This window comes from Pterocles gutturalis, unplaced genomic scaffold (genome assembly GCF_000699245.1).
Source record: "Pterocles gutturalis isolate BGI_N339 unplaced genomic scaffold, ASM69924v1 scaffold28140, whole genome shotgun sequence".
Classification (NCBI taxonomy): Eukaryota; Metazoa; Chordata; class Aves; order Pterocliformes; family Pteroclidae; genus Pterocles; species Pterocles gutturalis.
This window is the reverse complement of record NW_010139119.1, coordinates 17,876-35,750: the sequence shown is the minus strand read 5'-3', so window position 1 is coordinate 35,750 and position 17,875 is coordinate 17,876.

The following is a 17,875-nucleotide window of genomic DNA, read 5'->3' as shown; positions in this document are numbered from 1 at the left end:
TGTCAACATCTGTAGAGGAAGCAGCTGGGATCTTGGAGGCAACGACAGCTTGCTACACCAGTCGATAGATACCCAAATTAAGATGCCCACATCAAGAACTTTTCATTTCAGGAAAAACAAAACAAAATAAAATGTGAGGTTTATTTCTGTGGTGGCTCATCTGGAGAAACCCTCTGATTGTGTTGTGTTCATAAGTATGACACAAAATCAGCAGGGTGTAGTGAGTGGTGTAGGATTTGGAACATGAATTTAAGACAGAAAAATAAGCAGGAAGAGAACTGGTTGCCACGGGTGTGTGAGAATCAGTTGGGGTAGGATTTGCTTTGTCAGTGCTCCTTCTGAAGTCTGCAAAGTGGGCACATGGTACAGCTGCCCACATACTATGTGTTTAATGCCAGCTGTGGTTGGTTGTTGTTTTTTTTAAAAGTATAGATGAATAAGAGAAATTATACATAAGTTTGTTTTAGTTGGGCATGTGACACAACAAAAAAATTGCCAGCTTATTTTCCCAGCCTTGCTTTCTGCAAGAGCCCAAATAGCTTCAGTTGCTTCATAAATCCACAGTGATTACAATGTATTTATTTATTATTATCTGTGTAGACACAAAATGACCTCAACAAAGAAGCAGCCAAAACAATTCCTTGATTTTGGGATAAAAATTATTCAGCCCCCATCTCTCTTCCACCCACAGCCTCCTTCTAAGGGCTGTGACTTTGTCTTATGCTTCAGCAGGGAACGTATTTTTGGTTGAGTTTGAACTCTCTGGAGAGTATAGGATCTTACAGGTATACTATCAAATAGAGTTTGTATTGGACACGAGATGTTTCACTTGAATACATCAAAGTGCTAAGGTTTCCCATAAAATTGATCTTCGTGATTTTCAGTACATGACTAGTTATTTATGTTTTGTTATTACACAATTTCAAATACTGTAAAAGTTAAAGGAAATAAATATTTTCTGTGCTGTGTAAGAGGGATGTGGGACCAAGTTCACTTCAGCAGAGAGCCGAGTAAATTGTTGAGAAGCATGATAAAATAGGATTGTACAGTCTTCTGGAATTTTGTGTGGGTGGGTGAATAGAGTACAGAAATATGTTCCATTAATTTCTAAGGGATATTTCCTATGTGTTGATGAAGGGGCCTGAGTTCTGTTCAACGCCATGGATGATGTAACCGAAGATCATTAAGTCAATTAGCTGTACTAAGTGTTCTACGTAATCATGTTTTACAGCAAAAATCACAGTGTCAGACTAGATATTAATTTAATGAATTACCAACAGTGGCGATTTCTTAGAAGGTCAGGTACAGACCCTCTAAAATTTTGGAAACTGGCAACTTAAAATCTTGTGCTGGGTTATTGTGTTTAGTAGACATTGGCATATCTGTCTTTCATGAGCTGATTAAACCCTTTCATAAGACATTCTTACTTTTGACTTCTACATATCGTATGGCAACAATTTATTTCTTTTGTTTGTTTTACCTCATTTTACATGGTATACCTACTTTATTCTTTTATTGTGGAAAAATAGTGACTAGTCAGTCCCTGTTCAACCCTATTTCTTTCATTATCTCTTTTCAATTAAAATATTTTATTTCCCACTGTGTAGAAGCTTTTTCATATCTGTCATCTCTTTCTAGTAAAGATCTTAATCAAACAAATGATCCAGAATTAGAAAGTATTGAACAATCTCTGTGTAATACACTCTGTCCTCTAATCCACTGGCAGAAAAGCAATGAGGAAGAAACAATATTTAAAAATATTCTTCAAGACTAGGTACAATTCAAGATCCGAATCTGTGTGCCACTCCATACTCCCTCCTGTAGTGGATATAATATGCTTTCAGGGCTTGAGAACAAGTGTTAAAGACAAAATATAATTAAAGATGGACATTAAAGAAAAAAAAAAGTGACGTACAATGTACTTGCCAAAGCCCATTAAACAGGTATTTAAAGAACAGCTTGTCTAGAGAAGGTATATCTGTTCTAGATGTTTTGATGTTTTGCAGCTAAACATTTGCTAGAGAGCAACAGGGGACTCCTAGTGTGAGACCGTAGGAGGTGGGGATTTGTACATGCGCTGTGGGTAAGGGACTACCTGAAGGAGAGAGGAGAGTGGGCTCTGTTGAGAGGAAGGAAGGTTAGAAATGAAGTTCCTTGGTGATCAGTCAGGGGACTGCGTATGGTTTATACCTTTGTTAATGACTTTGGTATAAAAAGACAGAGAACATTGAGGAAATTTGGTGATGATATACAGTTGGGACACTTTGCTAATGCAGAAGGGGCAAGAATATCTTACAGGAAAACGTGGATGACTTCTAAGTTTGGAGTAACAGGAACGGGCTGACAGTTAATGGAATGAAGTGCAAGGTCAGGCACTTTGGGATCACTGACAATTTCTGATATAAACTGGAAGCTCATTGTTTGAAAGCAACGGAGGAAGTGACAGACCTGAGTATATTAAGTGATCACAGGATAGCTAGTAGTCAGCAGTGTGTTCCAGGCACAAAAGAGTGGACGGAATCTGAGGTTGACCAAGACTTCCCAGCTGAAATAAGGAAGTATTTGTGCCCGACAAGGCATGATAAAGCTGTATCTGAATACCACATACAAGTCCATTTTTCCTTGTTGAAAAAGGGGAACTTAAGCTGCAACAAATCCACAGAAGAGCTACCAGGATCATGGGAATGATAAGCTTATCTGTAAGAAGAAACTAAATTGGGTGCGGTTTATTTAGCCTAGCAAAATGAAATCTGAGATGTGACTTACAAATATATCCATGGGAGAAAATACCAGAAAAGCAATGCTATTTAAAAGACAACAGTTAAACACAAACAAATCAATATAAACTGGCCTTGAGGAAATTTGAGCTGCAGTTCAGATTTCTAACTAACTGAAGAGCGATGTTCTGGAACAAGCATAGTGGGACAAAATAAGGACTAACTAGTTCTGTTGAGAGTCTATTAGAGGAATAATGCAGCATGCTTTCCTGTGGATGAAGCTGATGGCATGACCCAAAAGTCTTACGAAGGAGCTTCATAATTTCTTGCTTGGTCCTAAGTTACTCCCCTTCAGTTAGCACTTGGATGGCAGTGTTTTAAGGAGTGTGTAGAAATTGTATGAGATTTTTATTTCTGATTCAGTGGTTAAACTTGAGAATCAGTAACGCCTTAAGATATTTTCACTGTAATAGATCAAAACTTGATGATGTATTTTAGGGAAAACTAACCTTTCTGGAAGGCCACTAAATTTAACAAATCCTTATGGTTTTGGAAGTGAAGGCATTAAATCTGCATTAAAGGTCATCTGTCATTACCCCTCTGAAAGACTAGCAAATCAGTGTACAGAGCTAGAAGCTGCTCCACAGTGTTAACATTTATTCCAAATTTGATGGATTTCCAGATTTTCACGTGCTCTGTTATCATTTATTTCTTGTAACATTCATTTTTCACAAATTGATAGTACAAATGGTGTACTTATTCCACTTAATGCATTTAGATGGACGAGGCATTTTTACTTATTTCACATTCCCAGTTTAACTTCTGTTTACAACTCGCTCAAAAATACCTTTGCTAAAGTCCCTTCTTATCTGCTTCCATCTCTGAGCATCCAAGGAAGGAAGGTATAATGAAACCAGAATAATTTTCTTCTCATTAAAAGGACTCTTAACTTATACACAGCCAAAATCTTGTTGATAAAATTGTCAACATATTCGTGGTCTAATCAGAATGACATGATGTTCAAAGAAGAATGTTTCATAAGTACTTCCCATTCATAACAATAGAACGCAGCAGTGTATGAAAATAAATATGCTGTGTGGAAACTTAAATAGATGTCAATCAGTGTTTTATGTTCTCTGGTCAAGATAAGTTGCACTTTTGAAATCCTCTAAAAGCTGCTATAATACTTCTATTTTAGAAGAAAAACAATTGTCTTGCTGACAGGATTAATTAAGGAGCTTTTCTCCTTAATTTTTCTCTTTTTGATGTGTGTGTCACCATAGGTTCATATATGTGTTATTTTTTTAGTCTGGCAATGCCAAAACTCTTCCTCTTCTTTTAGACAGATGTTTCATTTTAGAAACATCTTTTCCAATGAAAGTAAGTAGATGCAAAAAAGTGTATTGTCATAAAATAAATATCCCAGAATAGTTTCAATTGAAATTTAACAACTTCTCACTGAAAAAAAAAATGACACCAAAGGGGCTTTTAAATGATGATTCATGTGCTAATTGGCTAAAATTGTTTTTTCATATTCTAACGTTTACGCAGCTGTCTTTGTAACATATCCTGCAAAATTTAAGATGCATTACTTAAGATGTATTTCTACGCTCCTTGTGGTTTTAAGAGAACTTCCCTTGAAAGAAGGGCTTTTGTTCAGGGAATTTGCTATGCTCATTACTCACAGGAAGGATAGTGATGTTTTTCTCAATGTTATGTCTCCAAAAATATTGTAGAACCCACAGTTTGCATACTGGTTTGACACAGTAACAGTTTTCCACGTGAAGCTTTTATTTTGTGAAGCTTTTATTTTGTATGGCTTCTGCAGTTGGGACAATTACTGAATTGTGAAAAAACTCTGTATAAATACTAGCGCCCTGTACTTCAGATAAACATGAGTAACACTGTTGATCAGATCTTCCAAATTAAATATAGAAATACTGTTCTTTTATTTATGCATTCCTATTCTCAATACAGTGCAGGTTAATGCATTCTGACATTTTCACGCAGCTCTCCTTTAGCATCCTAATTTGGCTGGATGTTTCACAAATAATCTGACCTGTGCGCGGCTGTCTTGAAGTTTCTGGTATATAGGTCAAGTAACATTTCCTTAGTCAATAGTTAAATAAAGTGACTGTTTTCTTAAGGTCATCTAAATAAGAATACAAGAAGTGCCTTACTGGATCGGAGCTCTGTGACTGCAGCTGTTGCAAGAGGAGACACTCTATAGGGAGTCTGCATGACTAGGTCTTGCTGTGGTCCATTTTCCTTAGTCTCCCTGGCATCTGCCGTTGTTATATAGGGATATCTGTGTGTACAGACCACCAATAATAATTGTATATTATCCACTTACGGACCTATTGCCCATGAATTTGTATAATCCCTTTCAGAACCTGCTGGTACACACTGTCCTTTGCCACTTCCTGTGGCAGCAAGGTCAGGAAGTATTCTGCCCACTGCGTAAAGAAGTACTTTATCTGTTTTGTATTATGTGCTCATTCAGTGCCTCCTAATAGCCTTATTTTGGAATGGTCTTACAAAACAATATAATGAAACATAGCTTTGTCTTCAGTTTGGCAGTTGCTGGTGTACTTGACATGCTTAAGGACAGGCAGGTACACAAATAAGTTGCTACAAGGTACAAAAGAAAGGGAAACCAGAGTCCATAAAGTATGCTGTGTCAACTGCCTTTGTCACTGCTCTGCTTCTGCCATCAGAGGAACTTCGTGATGCAGTTACAGGTAGAGGAGAGAAGGCCAAGTTAACTCATACTTAAGACGGTTAGTGGTGTGTAAGCACACACAGAAGTAGTTACCATGGAATGACAGACACTTGAGATATATATATCACTAAAGATATGGCCTAGCGTTCAGGTAACCTCCTGGTAGTCTGTGAGGAATGCAGATAACTTTCTGATTGACTGACATTATATTCCACCTCAGGTTGCAAACTGAGTGCAACAATGTAGAAAGTGCCCTCACCAGGTGAGTGCTGAAGCATCTGCCCGTGGCTATCATCGGTCCTCACCCTGGAAGGAACTTAGAGGCTGGAAGGAAGCAGAGGCACTGTGGATGTGTAGCAGGGGCCATGAACAAAGCAAGCTTACTGTTCCACTGGAACAAAGAAAGAAACCAAGCTGTGAGGTTTAGTTTTGCTTAAAAAAAACCAAAAATCGCTCTTGGGCATGCATAGGAAGTAATAGAGGCAGAATGGAAAAGGCTGTCTATAGTTTTGACCTGTTTCCTTTCACCATTTTAAAGACAGTGCAATGTTTGGTCTACAGCTGTGCCTTGCACCGATGAAGCCATGCGGGCAACTTCACTGCCCTGTCTCCTTTCAGTTTCAGGTATTATCTCCTCTGCCCCTGTATACTTCTTTCCTTCTTTCTCCCATGACTTACTTGCCTTCTAAGCCTCATGTAAACTGACTGTATTTTTCTAACCAAACCTGGAAAGCAGAAAAATAAATGAGCATATTCTGCCTCTATAGAGAGAGCATGAAGGGAAATAAGCAAGGAAAATAAATAACAAATCAGGAACAAATATGTCGTTTCTTTTTTCTCCCTATTTTGGTATTCATTCCTTGGAGTGTAGGAATAACTAATTTCTCACTTCCACCACTAGTAAATGCTGCTAGCATTTTAAAGTCAAGACCACATAGCCCATGGTTCCCCGGGGCATCTCCCAGGAGTACAAAGAAAGAGCTCAGAGGTTTCCTAAGGCCGTATCTCCAAGGAAATGTTTAGCAGAAGTAGGACTGTTTTTAGTCTTGCAGCTTTGTTCTGGAATAAGTATAAGATAACGGCCTTCACTGAAGTTGATAAAATTGAGATGAGCTGAGTTAATCCTTCAAAAATCTCTGCTACCTTTCCATCACTCTTACTAAGTAGCAATGTGTGTGTTTCACTCCAAGTTATTGCTGGTCTTTACCGTACTCCTGTCTTACAATATGGGGCTGGAGGGACAACTCCTGATAGTAAGAGACTAATTTTTTTATTCTATGTTCTAGCTACTGAGATACAGAGTTGCTTGTATATCTACTAGTTGAAAACCTTGATACTCTGGTGGTAGGTGAGCGCATAAAAACACATTTCTGCAATGCTTTGTCTGGGGTAAGAGTAGTGCTGTGCATCAAGTGGAAGTAACTTCTCTCTGATTTACTCATGTGGGCTGTGTGATCTGATACAGAGTTATAATCTGCACAAGTACATAGATTATTAATAATAATATACATACCTAGTTGTGTTTCTGTTACTGCCAAAACATTTATTTCAGAAACTCTATGTGGCAGAGGGTTGCACAGGTTATAAGAAGAAATGTTTCCTTTTCTTAGTTGGAAACTTACCTAAATGAAACTAGGCTCTAAATGTGTGTATATAACTCTTGACCTTGCATTCTGAGAGGTGGAGCAGGTCCTCTTTTTTTTTTCTTCAAAAGATCTTCACTTGATTAAAAAGTTTTCATTGCCCAAGTTCTGCTAGTCACATCACATATAGTAAAAATAAACACACCAGCTGATGAATGGAGGACAAGTTACAAGGCTAGGAGAAGGGGGGTTGTCACCTACGTCTGCACAGGAAAATTAAGATTTATTCTTGCTGTGTTTCTGTATGCAGGATGTTTCTTGCAGCCAAGCTGAACTTTTGCATTTAACGCATAAGTTGTGTATATGCTTAATTTTAGATACAAGGATAATCCCATCACATTGAGTTCATTTGTAAGACTTTGCTGAGTCAAAGCTTTAATTGCACACGTTTTTTTTAAATCCTGCAACACTTCAAACAATGATCCAGGCATAGGATCTTTGCACTGACCTCCTGATGTAACGGGAGCAGCATTTGAGAATATTATTTTACTTAACAGATTTGAAAATTAGTTAAATTAAAATTAAATATTTAATATTTTCATCAGCCTAAGTAAATTTCAAATTAGAGTAAACATCATTATTGTCCCTTTACACCTGAAGAAACTGAAACACGTAGAAATTAAGTGCTTGCAGGAGTGTTAGAACCAGGGAAACTTATGAAAGTCTCGTTAGTTTATCCTCTGAATCCAGGTCACAGCCTTAGCCGCAGGCCCAGACTGCTTCAAAATTCTGGCTAAATATCTAGATTTAGATTAGATATTAGGATATTAGGAAAAAAAATTTTTCTGTGAGGGTGGTGAGGCAGTGGCCCAGGTTGCCCAGAGAAGCTGTGGATGCCCCATCCCTGGAGGGGTTCAAGGCCAGGCTGGATGAGGCTTTGGGCAACCTGGGCTAGTGGGAGGTGTCCCTGCCCATGGCAGGGGAGTGGAACTGGATGATCTTTAAGGTCCCTTCCAATCCAAACCATTCTGTGATTCTGTGAGTTTTCAGGGGATGAGAGTGAGCCTTCTATTCCCAGAATTTATTTATAGTTTATGGCATTTTCTTTGTTGTTTTATAAGTGTGTTCTACTTCCTAAACCTTTTTTCTATGCAGCTATAAAAGAGAAACAATTCTACAATTTAACAGTTTGATTAGAGGAAGGTTAACATGTGTGTGTGATTAATTTATTCAGTACTGCCTCTTTTTAGTCAAAGTCATTGATTCTTTGTGTGATTATCTGGAAACATCACTATATCTTCATTTATGGCTAGCTTACATATTTTGTAAATAGACTAGCACTGGAAACAAAAATGTCATTTTTTTAAGAACATGGCTAATTTAACAAAAACAGGCTACTAATGGAAACAAAAAAACCCCAAATATTTGTTGGACCTACATGTATTTGAATCATTCAGTTGAAAGGATTTGAAGGCCATGCTTGCATTCCATTTGAGACAGTAGTGACAGAAAAATGATTGCGCTTCATTTGGGTATTTCTTCAAGTTACCTGAAGGCATAATATTTCCAACCCCTGCTTAAATACCCAATGAAATTAATTTAATTGTAAGGAAGTTATTTCATATTGTTATGGCAATGTATGTCTCCACACTTGACAAGAACCAGCATTTAACCTTATAATTGAAAATTACTTTGGGGATCCTGCCAGAAACTGCAAACTGCAAACACTCACCCCCATTACTGAGTCATGTAATACAATAGGTGCAAAGTCAGACGTCCTTGACGGGCACGCTCTGGGGCGGTGTGGGTGGGAAGTTCTGTGTCCTTCCAGAGTGAACTTCTGCTACAAGGGCTGATTATACAGCTTAAGGATCATTTCATTATTTCTATATAATTGTAAGTAGATAAATTGATTATTCCCCCTTACAGAAGTGCGTTTACTTGATATTGTTTATGGCAGGAGCAGTGCTTCAAGGGGAAGAAAAGTTCTACTATTTTTTTTATGTTTGGAGTTTTGGAATATGTGAATTTTTGTATGGAGTGGGGGTGAGGGGGGCGGCAGGGGAGATAGGGACGAGAAGTATTGCTTTACCTCTTCCAGAAGAACTGGAGTTGGAAGTTACAATAAGGTATGGGATTAGTGAAGATCTCCAGTAGTACCGGCTGTGCACAGCTCAGGTCATGCAGCCGCAGCAGTTCCCAAGAGCGGATGAGCGCAGCTCCAGACCACGCCACAAGGAGTGCAAAGCTTTCATTAGCTCTGTGAAAGATTCTTAGTTAAAAGCTGCTCAGTGTTACTGTTTTGTGTGTAACCATGTTTTCAGAAGTACTTTCTAAACATGGACTTAAATTGATTATGATCCTTGACAGTTCCAATGTTGTTGTGCAGATTTGGGCACCCAGAATCTGACCCTCAAGAGTGTTTTGGCTGTTCTGAACACTGCACCTGCAGGGAAGCGGAAGGTAAGAGTCCACAAAGCAGGCATTTTTACTCTGCTAGTGTCAGTCGTGGAGAAGTACAAGTACCCACTATCAGTTAAAGGCTTCTCAGCATTGCAGGCAAAACTAGATTTCACAGCCTTGAGGTGTAGGAGGACAGGACCTGGGCCGTATCTGAGCTAGGGATGGGAAGTTAAGGTTGATCTGGAGAACAGGGACCCGATGAAACACATTTGCTGTGCTATGGCACTTTGAAGACAGTTACTGCTGTTGCTTCTTTGAAGCTTCTTCCTGCCTTTGGTGGAAGTGAAAGGAGAGGGAACAAAGCTGGCTTCTTCAGAGTTTGCTGTAGCAAAACAGGTCTTGAAGTTATAGTTCTTTTGCCTTCATTGCATTTAGTTTAAATGAGTGAAAGGGATAAAAATTGCATACAAATTGATCTCATGCAAATTCTCTTGAAAAAGTGTGCAGTGGTATAAACCCTTTCCAGAAAGGAGACTCACGTGAAGTGAGAAATTGCAGCCCCAGTGCTCTGTGGCCTGGTAGGGGAGCACGCTGCAGCTTTAAGTGACTTGCATTGGTAACTCCTCTTTCCATGGGTAAGCTTCATGGAGTCCCATGGCTGCTGGGTGGTTTATATATAAAGTCTGGAATTTTGGTTTCTAAATACATTCAAATTCAATGTAGTATCTACCTGGAAATACAAAACATTTAAAAAAAAATCTTGTCAAGTAAGGAAGAATTCAGTCTGTCAATAAACTGAATGTCTGTGAATACCCAGTGAACGAGAAGTAGTAGGAGATATTGTGTAAAAGTAGGGGTTAAGCTGTGATTGTAGGAATACACAAAACTTGGCTCTGTTAGTGTGTACTGTGGAAATACCTGTGCCAAACTAAAGGAACGTAGAGCCTCTGGAATTAGAGCTGGAAATAAGCTGTAGTTAGTTACTGTTACTTGCGTAGGCCTGGTTTATGCATGTCATATGCAGATAAATTTTTTGAAAGGATCTACTTACATAAACATTTTGTTATGCAAGTAACTTTTGTTAATACTGCATCCTCAGGCACATCGCTCGTGTGAGGCAGCAGGATTAGGCCACAAGCTAATGCCAGTCAGCTTCTCTTTTCAAATCTGGGTAGTTTAGTCTTGTGGCCAAAATGAAAATGGAGTGCTTCCCACCACCCTAGCTTTACTAACAATTTTGGCTTTCTGAAAGGTCAGCACATGTATGTATGTGTCTTGTAACATTACACATTGCCTTTACTCAAAAATTCACATGCACAGGGAAACTGACAAAACAGTTTATTTTGGAAAATTAGTAAATCCAAATGATGGATACCATGTGTCAAAATAATCCTTGGTGCACGTGCTTGCATTTTCACATAGATGGTTTTGAAAATTATACTGTGGAAACTAGACAGAGAATGAGTTTGCCAGGGAGCAGGCTTAAGCCACTTTTCTGTACAGACTGAAAGATGTGGTCTCTTTTACTAAACGTGGAGGCAAAAGCAGCTCCATCTTTAGTCCTTTGCTGTTGTTCTCCAGAGGTGCCAAACAAGATCTAAAGGACCAGGTAGTGGAGTTAGGCAGAGGAGAGATTAAGGCTGAATTTTCAGAGCTAAAGATATGAGAACAGCTAAATGGTCTTTAGGATTCATTTCACATCCCTTGAGTTCTCTAAAAACTTGGTGCTTAGTTGAAGCTGGTTCAATTCTAGAGCCAGTGGAGAGAAACACGTATCTCCGGGAGGAGTTTATTTGATGTTCATTCTGTATATTCTGAAAGGGAAGTGGTGATGGAGGATGTTACAGAAAAAGTTCTTGACCTCTAAATGCTGACAAATACAGCACTGTTTAAACAAGTGAATAGGCTTTCTCTTATCTGCTTGCTTTAAAACCTTAGGTAGATCTCATGTGAAACACTTAGTAACTTTCACCTTGGTCAAATGTGAATGGAGAATGGTTTTGGGGATGTTGATACACTCCTGCTGTGTTTGATGACACTTCGTTGATGCTTTAAGGACAGGCTTGCTTTTTTTTCAATAGCCCAAAAACTAAAGTGCATTCTGAACCTGTCCAGGGTGATACATAGCAAATCTTGAACTGGAAGAGTAATGCAGAGTTCCTGAATTCCGCGACATTGAAGTAACCAACAAGGTCATTATCTGGGAACAGAAGAATATGGGCTTGTTTTGATTACTTTCTTAGGTGTTAGTATGACATTTCTGCACAGACATTAAGAAGTCCTTTGAAGTAGTAGCACTCTGCTTCACCTGCACCGTGTTCTACGTGGGGGAATATATGTGGAAGAGAGGTTGAGGTCTCTTTGGCAACAAGGCCCTAGCCTGCTTTTATTTTGATTCTGGTTAATGTTTGCTCAGTGAGCTGGGAATGGGAAATCCACCTTTGAAAACATCATGTTAGTATCATGTTGACAACCAAAATCTCTTTTGTGGAGACTTGAATTTGCTCAAGCACTTAAAGAGTTTGGTAGACTTGGGGTTTCAGTCCTCTTCCTAAAGTAGAAACAGGCCTGCTACTGTCAGTCTACACTGTTGCCATGAGAACTGGGCATTGCCTGCCATTTTCCTTCTTGTATGTGCCTTAAAAAAGATGCTGGGACTGTAAAATAAATTACTGTTTTGTAATTTAGCTTTAAGCAAAAGGAATATTTCAATGGTGACAGTTCTGGAAATGCTTTAGCTTTTAAATGCTGACACCAAATAATAAGTAAAGTCTTGTGATTAATGTTTCCAGAAGGGACTATTAACATTATCCTACATCTGTTCATGATATAATCTCCAAATGAAAAACACTCACTTTAAAAAAAAAAAAAAAAAAGAAGAAAAAAGAAACCCTAAAGACGTATATGTTTATGCAGCATTTCAGTGCAGACTTAATTCTAATGTGTGGACATCCTTGGTAAGACTTAAACAACTAATTTTTCATCTGATCATTATTTAGTCAAACCTCTGTGGTACTCCTGAGGTTGCTTAAATTTCATTGACAACATGTTGTTTCATTTGCTGAAAAATGTGGTCATTTTAAATTACAATAAATGAAAGAGCTTTATATTACTTAGAGTAAAATTAGCCATCATATTTGATGAAAATACTTAATGGTAGATCAGGCATAAAGTTCTGTGAAACATAATTTCATAATTAGTTCTTGCTGATTTAAATATTTGGAATTGTATAGGAGACTTGTTTTTTATGACTAGGAAGAATTTGCAGGAGTCCCATCATCTTTTAGGAAGCATTTTGGAGTCCTGAAGCAGAATTTGTAGAACATATGGCAGCAACTCATTCAGAAAATAATTATTCTGAAAATAATTACCTGTGTTCATTGGGAACAATGTGCCCATTTAAGACAAAACCCTAAGTTGACGTATGTCACCAAGATAGTTATATTAATTTCAGTGTTATGTCTTGATGTCAAATTTATTTTATTTAATGATTAAAAGTTTATGGAATTCAAGTGCTCTATGAAAATGTATGCTGAAAAATCATCCTTTTTTTATGCAAGGTGGTGTTTTTGTTAGTATTAAACTACAGTTTGTACCATGCCAAATACTTTTTAAAATGTGTAAGCTGCATTTCTGGTATCTTTTTAGATTTCTGTTGAACAATCATTTTGATCTCTGTTGAGTGCTATTTGCCATGAGCAACTGATTCCCAGTTTTCCAGTTTCCTTGCTTTAGCTGGCATAAGAAACCAGTGATAATCTAGCACTTACAGACAGTATTACTTACAGGCCACAATGTGAATTTTTTTTTTTTTTTTTTTCTGATGATACATTGTTGAATTGATGCTCTTTTCCTGAGAGCAGACTGTAGTTTCAACAAACAACTCTGTTGTGGTTTGGGTACAAAGGTGAGGTGCAAATTGTGAAGCATGGGATGCAGGGCACGTTCTGCTAGCTGTCCTGTGCAGATTTAACATCTGCATGTGGTAGAGCTAAATACTGTCACAGGTGTGGTGTTGAGTATCACCCATGAAAAAAAATTCAGATATCTTCAAAACGAATAAGAGAAGAGGAGCCACAGGTCAATTAGTAATCTCAAAAGCCTCATTCAAGTGTTTAAAGTCAAATTAATGCCTTTATGCTTTGCTTGTGGTGGCCATGCTTAAGGCTCATCTCTCTGCTTGAAACCAAGCAAATCACCTTTAAATTAAGTTGAGTGGAAGGTTGTTCCATAATTTATCTTGGAACACCTTTGTTCTAGCCTCTATGGATAGATCACTATTTATTCCAAGTAATTTTTGACAAATAAAATCCAGACAACTCTAGACACAAGACTGTCTGTCATACTTAAGCTGCCTGAAATGACTTTCATGGCACTGACAGTATTTTAATGGTGAAATCTAAACTTCAAATCTGCAAATGATTTGTTTAACCAAGTGCTTATATAAGACATGTAGGGTTTTTTTTCTTTTTCTCTGTTTACACATAAACACACACAACTTGCATATATTACATGTATGCAGTTCAGTAAGAACAGACCAGATCACGTGTCTTTCCGGGAAAGAATGTGGAATACACTTAACTGATGTCAATAAGAAAAACAAAGTTAAAACACCAATTAAAATAAAATCCACTCATATTTTTCACATAGATTCTATCCTCAGTTATTGAATTAGAATAGAATGGAGATATTGCCATTTGGGGAAATACATTTCTTCATGTATAGGCATAGAACTGTATTGACAAAAAGCTTCAGGTCATGTTACTCTGGTTACAAAGTAACATCTCACATGGGTCACTTCAGCTTTGTGTGAATGAATAAACATATATTGTATCTGATCATAGGCGATGACATTCAAGTTATTTGGTTGTTCATAGCTGCAGGAAACCTATAAGTGAAAGCTTCTGTTTTCTGTATGTTCTGACCAGACTGTTTGCTGTGCAGTGTGGCTCAGGCTGTCCTTTTGTAAACTGTAGCTCAGACGTTTGCACTGTTTTCCTTTCTTCACTCACCTGTCCTGTTTAGAAAACACTTGAAGATCTCCAATGAGCTAGTATGGATTTTTTTTAAAAAAACATTTTTCTAAAACAAAGAAAATGAGCCAGAGCAAGAAAGAGTTTTAGCAAAATACATCTTTTATGATTGCTTCCCCCAGTGTAAAAGTGTAGTTTGTCATTTTGTGTTCAGTCCTTCAGTCCAGTGTTTTTGTTTCTACATGTTTCCTTGTATTAGAGGCTTGTCTACTGTGTCAGATTGTAATATGGCATATTTTGCACAGTTCATTTTTTTTTCTTTGCGTGGGATAGTATAACTCATCTTTCCTGTTGTGTAAGTGATTGGGCATAACTGACTCCTTTCTGTTGTCTAATTATTCTGTTGTGACATATTTTTCTGTGTGTGTGAGCTCTGATAATGCGTGTGTGACATTTACCTTACAGAAGTGGCCCTTTTCCTGGCTATTTATGTTGTCATGTTAAACCTGTTTCTGAAACCGGTTTGTCACTTGAAGTACAGACAAAACATTGTTCAACACGTGCAACACAAACAACTGCCAAACTTCAGACTTGTAGGATCATGTCAGACTTTTTAGCCAGCAATATTGAAACAGCTGTGTGTGCTGGGCTTCTTTATACCCGTGATTGCTGAATGTAAAGAGTGCTTACAGGGGGAAGGGAGACTCCAGTGAATAGTTTTTCGGCTTGTTGGTTATAAGAAATATTCTAATAACAGTCTCTCAACCTGCTGAGGGCTTCATAAGTTCATTGTCAACAGAATTTGCTCAAAGGTCCTTCATGGAAAAAAAGAACATTCCTGATGAGTAAACAGAAATTATTATTACCATGTTTTCCTACCAAATATTTCTGCAACCAAGGTGGAAAGAATATTGTTGAGGTATTTTTAGGCTTAACGCTACATGCACTGTTTAAGTTAAATTTCAAAGGGACTTAAAAAGTAATGGAAAAAATTCAGAGGAAAATCAGATTTTTTTCCTCCCAAATCAGCTCAGGCAAAGCTATTTAGATATTTTAAAAAATAATCATTCATAGCTCTTTCTGTCACTCTGGAAACAATGAAGACTTTAAAGCTGTAAAGTGTAAAGAAGCTTTTTTTTTTTTCCTTAACAGACAGAATTTGGTGGTTAAATTTGCTTTGGAGGGAAACTGCAACCAGATGCACTGAGAGAAAGTGCATTTTCATATATACAGCAACAGTGAATATGAGTTATTATGCTCATCATAAAAATAAAGGAAATAAGATAAATGGAAGGATAAACTTCTGCCTAAGATGACCTTGTGTTTCAAAACAGACAAAAGCCATATGTCTTTTTAGGAATTTCATGTCCTGTAAGAAGTTACGTCTGTCTTTAGGAAGCTCGCTCTCCGAACAATTGTTAGCCTGCAACAAATACTGTCTATACTAGCAGGAACAAACCGGCATACTGTTGCCAGAGAGGATGATGAAGATTCAAGATGACTTCGTTAAGGACTGAATTTACATACAGGACTCGTGGGTTTTGTACATAGCCTCACCTTCATCAGCATGGAACTAAACTCAGAACTGTACCTTTCCCTGCTAAGTACCTGGGCACAATAACGGTTTATTCGGCCCTGATGTAGGGTACAGATTGGTCAGCCCAAAGGCTGGGTGTGGTTGCTTCAGCTGCCAGATCTGACAGCGCAGCGGATGCGAGAGAGAAAACTCTGTATAGAAGACCTATGAATGCAGACTAGCTTTCCATTGCACAGAAGGCTGAAGATGTCATAGTCATCCTCAGAGCATGCTGCAAGAGAAATGGCTCTTTTAGATAAAAAGTACCATGTAACACACTCGCTCATGTGTGTACACTCACCCTATGCAGTGCAAATCTTTGAAACATAGATCTTATACATAATAAGAATTGGCATAAAAGTACACAGGTTTAAATATAACCTTGGATTTGTAGTTGCTAGGTCTAGAAAGGAAGGGTTTCATGTGCATTATTTGATTCACATGGGTGGAATGAAAATTAGGAGGGAGATCATATGAATGCATGGGAAAGAATATTATGTAAAATGAGAGGAACTAGGCTGCAGAAGTGGTGAGTGCTTTGTTGCTTGGAAATTCTGAAATTACGTTAAGAAAAACACTTGGAAATATGACTATATAGGAACAATCCTATAGAAGCCCTAAAAATCACAGATCTGGATAATCCAATAGGTCTTCTGAGCTCTCTTTCCCAGTTTTAAGAACTCGTTTCTTCAATGGATGGATGCTCAATTGGCACTCAGTCGAGACAGTCTCCATGCAAATAGCTTTTTAGAGGGTTTTTTTGAGAGTTGTTTTCTTTGTAATGCTCTACACTTTCAGAAAAAAGGATTATCTTGGTGTGTTTGAAATTGCCTGGCACATCTTGAACTCTTAATTCTATCTAGAGCAGCATGAGTGAAAGCCGTTTGAAATTGCCTGGCACATCTTGAACTCTAATTCTATCTAGAACAGCATGAGTGAAAGCCAAATGTATGCACACGTTTTTAGAAGGTATACTTACACAGCATTTGTGCATGACAAGAAAAACAGAGAGCATGGCATCTTCCAAGCAGGCTCTGAGCAAATATTCTGGACCTGAAGAAAAGTTTGCTTTCCAGTCTGGGCAGGTATCTTGTTCTCTCATGTCTCATACATAATGTCTTTGCATGGTTTCCCCGAATACTGGTACAGGTCTAGGTTTCTGTTGGTATAAACAAGAACAGAATTTGACTTTTCATTCAGCAAGTCCAGTTTAAATCAGTGGAAACCCAGAACTGTGTCATTAACATTTAGATTAATTACTTCAGGTTAACCTCAGAATGGTAAAAGTAAGTAGAGTTTGGTCTTGATAACTGGTTTGTACTTCTGTGATGTGGACTAAAGACCAATATGGGTTAAGAAGATAGAAGTCCCAAATTCTCCTTAATTTTACCTTAGATAAATCTGAGCCCAGGCCTCCAGAGGTGAAAGGCTAGCATATTAACTAGAACCTTAAATATGTGCTTTAGCACACAAACCTGCAGTATCTTTTGAAATCTATGCAGGTTTCTTCTGCCTGCTGTGAGTAATTTCAGAATGTGCTGTCACCATTAAAGAAAAAAAACAAGTTTGCTCTTTCATCTGTGCACCCCACGGCACCGATTGGGGGAATCAGTCCCCAGGCTCCCCTAAAATTTGTGATCTTTGGCTCCTGCTGTAAATTGATTCCGTGCTGTGCCTCCTGACATGTGAACTGGACAAAATCCATTTTGAAGTCTTTTAAAACCTGGCATTAACCCTGTGGCATCCTCTTAAGTGCTGATGTTTTCTCATTATATTATTTACAGGGAAGAACTTGCCTTTAAAACTCTAGCAGCATTGCAAGCTAACTTGTTAAAATCTCAATACTAAAGATAGACGCTATAGTGTGCTTTGAATTTCTCCCGAGACCTGATGTTAGGAAA